Below are 7,021 nucleotides of genomic sequence, written 5' to 3'. Positions count from 1 at the left end.
GGTGTATTTTATAAGGCTCGTAATGGATTTGGAGCCTGGAGTCAGGAGTTGAATTTCCATGGCTGATGGGATTTGGACAGCCCTGAGGGGAATCCTTATTAAAATAACTCGGAGGCAGCAAAGCCACACGTGGAGCTTTACAGCTCCTGGAAGGAATCAGAGCCATCCAGCCGGGAAGAAGGATTGCTCCGTGCTGGAATGACAAATCCGCTGGGTTGTAGAGCCTTTGGAAGGCCAGCCTGAGCCGGTGATAATTAACACCACGAATAATTAATTAAGTGCTGCCACGGGGCTTTGTGATCCTCTGAAACACTTTGTGAGGAATGTGATTCCACTCAAGTTGTCACTCGCTGCTCCAAGGCTGGAAATCTCCTGGAAATTAAAGGATTTCGAAGCTTTCACACCAAGGATTCCTCTCCCAGGAAGGGAATTCAGGCTGGAACAGAGTCGGGAGTCGCGTTCGTGGCATTTAAGCTGCAACGCAGACAGGAGCATCCCAGAGAATCATCCAGAGCTCCCCCAGTATCCAAGGGAATTCTATCCCAACCAGCCTTGGGACCTGAGGAATTGAGGGCGCTGCTCCTGGAGCTGATGGATGACATCAAACTAACGGTGTCCCAAAATTTCTGTTTTCTACACCGAGGTAAACGAAGGATCAAACTTTGGGGATTGGGCTGCAGATACCCCCAATTTTTAGGGGAATTTTTTGTGCCGGAATTTTTAGCCAAAAATCAGCCTTCCCGAATCCTCCAGATCCAGCAGCGGGGTGGGAGCTGATTTTTATTCTTAAATTAAAAATAATTGAGAGGGTCCTAAGGAAATTCCAGAGATAATTTAATGACCAATTTTAATTTCTTACAACAAAGCTCCATGAATTCAGCCAACATTTGAATTTCCAGTTTTCCAGCCTGCTGGAAGGAATTCCTGACTTTTTTGTGAAGGTGGGGAGGGGCTGAAATGGATTTCCCAGCAAAGCTGTGGCTGCCCCATACCTGGAATATCCAAGGAAAGGTTGGACGGGGCTTGGAGCACCCGGGGATAGCAGGAGATGTCCCTGCCCATGGCAGGGGATTTGGAATTTAAGAATCTTTAAAATCCCTTCCAACCCAGACCATCCTGGGATTTCTGACTCTGTGATCTTCAAATTTTTCCTCACAGAAACTAATTACAAAAATAATATTATTATTATTTTATTATTATTTATTATCCTATTTATTATTAATTTTTATTTATTATTTATTACTTATTATTATTTATCATAGTAACAATATTTTTATGAATTTAATAATTAATAAAATTAATTAATAGAATATAAATTCTTAATATCGCAAAATGATTAATTTAAAAGTCTCCAGTCATACTTTTCCTCCGAGCTCCACTTCGGACTAGAATTAAAAATTAAGAAGCGTTTGATCACTTTATTCTACACAGTGTGAAATCCTGAAAAATAATGAGGGACGGTGAGGAAAAGTTTTGGACTTCTCTGAGCCTTTTAAAAGGATTTGTTACGTTAATTAATCTCCGCACAGAGATTAATTAATACCATCCCTAACCCGGAGTGCTTTGGACTTTTTGTGTCATTTTTGGGCTGTCCAGCCGCCCATGGAGGAGTGGGGTCCCCATTCCTGAGGGATTTAAATCTTGGACGTAGCACGCTGGGACACGAGGCGGTGGTGGGGAATGGTTGGAGGTGATGATTTTAAAGGGCTTTTCCAACCTAAACAATTCCATGATCCTTTGCTCTCTCCACAGCCAGGACTTGTCCCTTGTCCCACAACCCAACTCAGGTTTTCATGGGCCACCTGTGTCCCATCCAAGCAAACCAGAACAAAATCTGGGAGAACCTCTGGCTCCAGAGGAAAACCCCCCCCAGCCCCATTCCCTTTAACGAGGCAACTCGAGAGGGATTGTGGCTGCTGTCGGAATTCCCAGGGAATTTTACAGGCTTCACTCCCACTAAAGGCCAGGAGAATTCACAAGCAGCAATAAGAATATAAAATTCGCTGTCTAATCATCCTGTTCCTGGCAGGAATATGGAAGGATGGAGGATGTTTCCTGCTTCTTTTTATGGATGTGGAAGGTCATTCGTCCAAAAGGTGAATCCATTTGTTAAAATCCATAAAAACTCCGTGGCAACAGGAGGGAAAACCCCTGAATTTTACAAAGATAACATCATTTTTATAATTATACCTTTGCTCAGGATTTCCCTTAAATTCCACTTGCTGGCACATGGGAATATCCCTGTACCTCTTCCTGATTTTAATTCCATGAGATTAAGTAGGAATAAGGCACCTAAAGAACCTTTAGACTGAGTCCGGGACATTTGCTAATGCAAATCACTGTGATTTGATTGGTTTAGGGGATTAATTAAAGCACGCATTCCAAATTCCCAGGTTATTAATGGAAATTAATTGTATTAATTAATTGTTAATTAATATACCTATCATTTGCTCTCCTGTAATTAGAAGTCATCAAGGTCCAATCAACACCTTCTCACTTCCTTCTTATCAGTCGGCAAATGATCCTTGGAACATTTTTGCCTTCCTATATTAATCCCAAAAATTCCATATTTCCTTTCGATAAAATCTCCTCCCAAGAGAAGTCAAAACCAGGATGGTTTTGTCCCAAACAAGCACAGGGAAAACCAGGAAAATGCTCCCCTTTTCCAGAGCTTTTTCTTACACTTTGGTGTCCAATGAGAATTGAAATTCCTTATATTTGCCACGTCATCTCCATGGGATTTGTGGATACACCGGAAAATCAAGAAGAAATCTCATCCCTCTGGCAACTGCCAGGAGTGCAGATGGAATAGCCCAGGGAGATTTAAATCAGGGAATCATGGGATGGGTTGGGTTGGAAGGGAATTTAAAGATCCTTTAATTCCAAATTCCCTGCCACGGGCAGGAACACCTCCAACTATCCCAGGGCAATCCAAGCCCCATCCAACCCGGCCTTGGGCACTTCCAGGGATGCAGGGGCAGCCACAGCTTCTCTGGGAATTCTCAGGCCCTCCCCACCATCCCAGCCAGGAATTCCTTCCCGAAATCCCATCTAAACCTCCCACCTTTCAGCCTGAATCCATTCCCTTTCTTCCTGTTGCTCCATGCCCTTGTCCAAATTCATCCCTGTTTCCTGCTCGATCCAGGTTAAAATCCAGCGAGGGAAAGGGGGAGGAGGCACAGGGGGCAACGGTTTTGAAGGCATTAAAGGGAGGAATCTGATGAGAGGAGCTGCATTCCAGAGCTGTCACAGCCCCTGGAATTTGCTCGGAATATTTTTAGAAAAGACAGACATTGGAATGAAAATAAATGCCCATTTCCAGACATGGATGGGCCAACTTTAAGGAATGACGGAGGGGGGGAATTTAATCCATATTTATATTCCGTACTTAACAGGAAATGGGAGTTATATCATGAGGAACAATTTTCCAACCCATCTGGAATGAAAAAGGGGGTTCAAAATCATCCCGTAGGATTCGGGATGGCAATCAGGAGTCCTGGATAATTCCCTGGAGAGCTGCCAGGATTGGGGCTTTGGATGTTTCCTAAGGAAGTCGTTCCCAGACATTTGCAACTGATTTCAGGATTCATAAATAGATCCCTGCTCTCCTGCCTTTTTTTTTTTTAACCTGGGATTAATCCTGGAAAACCACTCTGGTCGCTGCTTCTCCATGGGGATGAGTGGTGCAATCATGGTGAAGAAAAACATGGAAATTATCCGATTAATATAAATTTTTCCTATCCTTACATGGGATTTGGGAATTTATACCCTGGGATTTGGGACATGGGAAATATTAAACCGGTCCCAGAACGGGCAGATTTAGGATTTTATATTAAATATGGATTTCTGAAGCTTCCTCTCCTCAATCCCAAAGGACAAGTGGAATAACGGGAGTAAGTCTGCACTAATTAACCTGATGTTAATCCAGGAATATCCAAGGAAAAGCCAGCACAGGTTCAACAGATAAGAACTTCCCATATGGGAACGCCATGATTTTAAAGAAATGGGAAAAAAGATTCCCCGGCATTTTCAGGTTGGGTTTTCCAGAAGATGGAGATGAGAAAAAGTGACATTTTGGGGTCCAATATGGAAATAATTGGGTGAAATTACAAAATTTGGGTGAGTGAATCAGACAGGATGATCCACGGGCACGTTCCCACCCTAAAACCTGGAATGAGAGGAATTAAATTCCTGGATCTCTCCCATCAGGTGTTACCCAATCAATGTCTATTCCAACTTCTCTGGGTTATTTTAAACAGGATTCATTCCAGGAATGGTTTTTTTCTTCCTTCTCCCTGTCATTCTCCACTGGAATAAATATTGGAAGCTGTCGTTGAAAGCCTCCTCCAGTGTCTGGGATGAAAATTCCTCTCCTGGGGATGTTGAGGGCTTTGTGTGTGTTTAACCCCATCGGAAAATCAAATCAATCCTTGATTTTCCTGCTGGTTTAACTTAGTGACGTAAAAATATATTTCTATATGTTTTATTTACCACCTCTGATCTCCACAGTGCTGGGAAAAATCCTGTGGATCAACTTGGATCCAAAAATCACTGGAATCACCGCATTGAAAGGCTTCTCTTCCAAAGATATTCCAGGTGCTGTTATTGGGATTTTATTGGGATTCGCAGCAGTTTAATCAGATTTAATTCTGCCTGCTTTTTCCAGGTTTAGACTTGGACAATTCCCTCCATGTTCCCTTCATCTTTCCATTGCTGTCATTCAAAACATTGGGAATTTTGGGTAAGTTTCACCTATTCCCAGAGAAATATTGATTCCACGGATTTGTGCTCCATGCCTTCATCCCAGACACTTCCCAGCACCTTCCTGAGGTGGAGGTGTCCCAAGTTGGAACCTTCTCCATCTGGGCAGGGACCTGGATCAACTTGGATCCAAAAATCACTGGAATCACCGCATTGAAAGGCTTCTCTTCCAAAGATATTCCAGGTGCTGTTATTGGGATTTTATTGGGATTCGCAGCAGTTTAATCAGATTTAATTCTGCCTGCTTTTTCCAGGTTTAGACTTGGACAATTCCCTCCATGTTCCCTTCATCTTTCCATTGCTGTCATTCAAAACATTGGGAATTTTGGGTAAGTTTCACCTATTCCCAGAGAAATATTGATTCCACGGATTTGTGCTCCATGCCTTCATCCCAGACACTTCCCAACACCTGCCTGAGGTGGAGGTGTCCCAAGTTGGAACCTTCTCCATCTGGGCAGGGACCTGGATCCAGGTTTCCCAGTTCTGTTCCAAAAGTGGCACCTCCTTCCCAATCCTTTTCCACTGGAGAAATCAGCAATGGATTTGGTCTTTTCCAAGCTTGGAGTTCGACATCCAAACCTGAGGTTTGGGAATTTCCTTCCCCCGTATTTGATGTTTCTTATGGGAATGGCTGAATTGGAATCTGGCTTTTCCAAGAGGAAAAAAATGATAAAAATAAAAGAATTAAAAATGGTAAAATGGTACAAATTTAAAAAATGGTAAAAAACAAAAGCAAAAAACTGTTAAATGGTAAAAATAAAACCCCAAAAATGGTAAAAATCAAAGTAAAAATTGTAAAGTTGTAAAAATAAATATAAAAAAGGTGAAAATGGTAACATGGTACGACTAAAAATAAAAAATAAAAAATAAAGAGAAAGAGAAAGATAAAGATAAAGATAAAAATAAATAAATAATTGTAAAATGGTTAAAATTCCATCCATGCCATTAAATCAGCCCCGACACTGGGATGCAAATCCCTGTGTTATTCCTGGGATATTTTTGGGACAGGTCAATCCAGCTTTCCCAAATATCACCTCGGCACAGCTCCAAGGACAGTCCCCATTCCTGGATGGATTAGGTCACGTCACTTTGGTTTGGAACACAGCGATGTTGTCTGGAAAAATCCAGCTTGTCCGGTGCTATCCAACCTCCAACCCCACGAATTCCACGTTTATTTAATGCTCGACACAGTAATATTTTTATAACCCTGTCGGCACAGTAGGTTCTCCAAATCCCATTTAATCCCAGCGGTGCCAAGATCCAACAAATCCTCGGATTCCGGGTGCTGAGTGCTCAGGAAGCCCTGCAGGATGCACGGATTTAGCACAATCCCATCTTTTAACTGCGAGAACTCCGAATTTCTCCCAGAGCAGCATTAGCAGGAACTGTCTCATTGCCAGTTGGATAATCCAGGCCTAAAATATTCCATAAAATGCAGAAAAGCTGGATTTAAACCCCCATCTTTGCTTATTTGGGGCAGAAATTGGGGGTCCCATCTCACACGGGGATGGGTCAGGTTGGATGTGGACAAGGAATTTAAGATGAGAAATATTTGAAGGGAATAAGAAAAATCTGGGAAGCAGAAAAATATTCCTGAAGAGGAGAGCAGAGAGATGCAGGACGCGCTTCGTGGCTTCATCTTCTCATCCATGAGAGGGGGATTTTTCCTTAAATCCTGTTTTTTCCCACTGAAGGTGGCAGGAATTTCATCTCCATCAATCCTGGTCAAGACAGGACTCCCCATTGTATCAATGGATCAGGGGGGACTTTCTCACTCTCCAAAATTCCCTGACAGGAGGGCGGATCCAGGAGGGGATTGGGATCTTCTCCCAGGGAAAAGGGGGAAGGATAAGGGGAAACAGCCTCAGGAGAGGCTCCAGAGGAGATTTAGATTGGAAAATTGGAACAATCTCTTCATGGAATGTTTTTATTTTCATTTTTTATTTTTATTATTTTTACTTTTATTTTATTTTTTTAATTTTTATTTTTATTTTTTTTTTTATTTCATTATTATTTTTTATTTTTATTTTTATTTTTACTTTTTTTTATTTTACAATTTTACCATTTTTAATTCTTATTTTTACAACTCTTTGCTCTTATTTTTACCATTTAACAGCCTATTTTTTTTTTTATTTTTACAATTTTCTAATTTTTACCATTTTACCATTTTTTATTTTTATTTTTCACCATTTTTTTCCTCTTGGAAATGCCCAGCCCAGAGCAGTGATGGAGTCCCCATCCCTGGGAGGACTTAAAATCC

The sequence above is a fragment of the Corvus moneduloides genome, chromosome 1, assembly GCF_009650955.1.
Source record: "Corvus moneduloides isolate bCorMon1 chromosome 1, bCorMon1.pri, whole genome shotgun sequence".
Classification (NCBI taxonomy): domain Eukaryota; kingdom Metazoa; phylum Chordata; class Aves; order Passeriformes; family Corvidae; genus Corvus; species Corvus moneduloides.
This window is presented reverse-complemented; position numbering follows the sequence as displayed.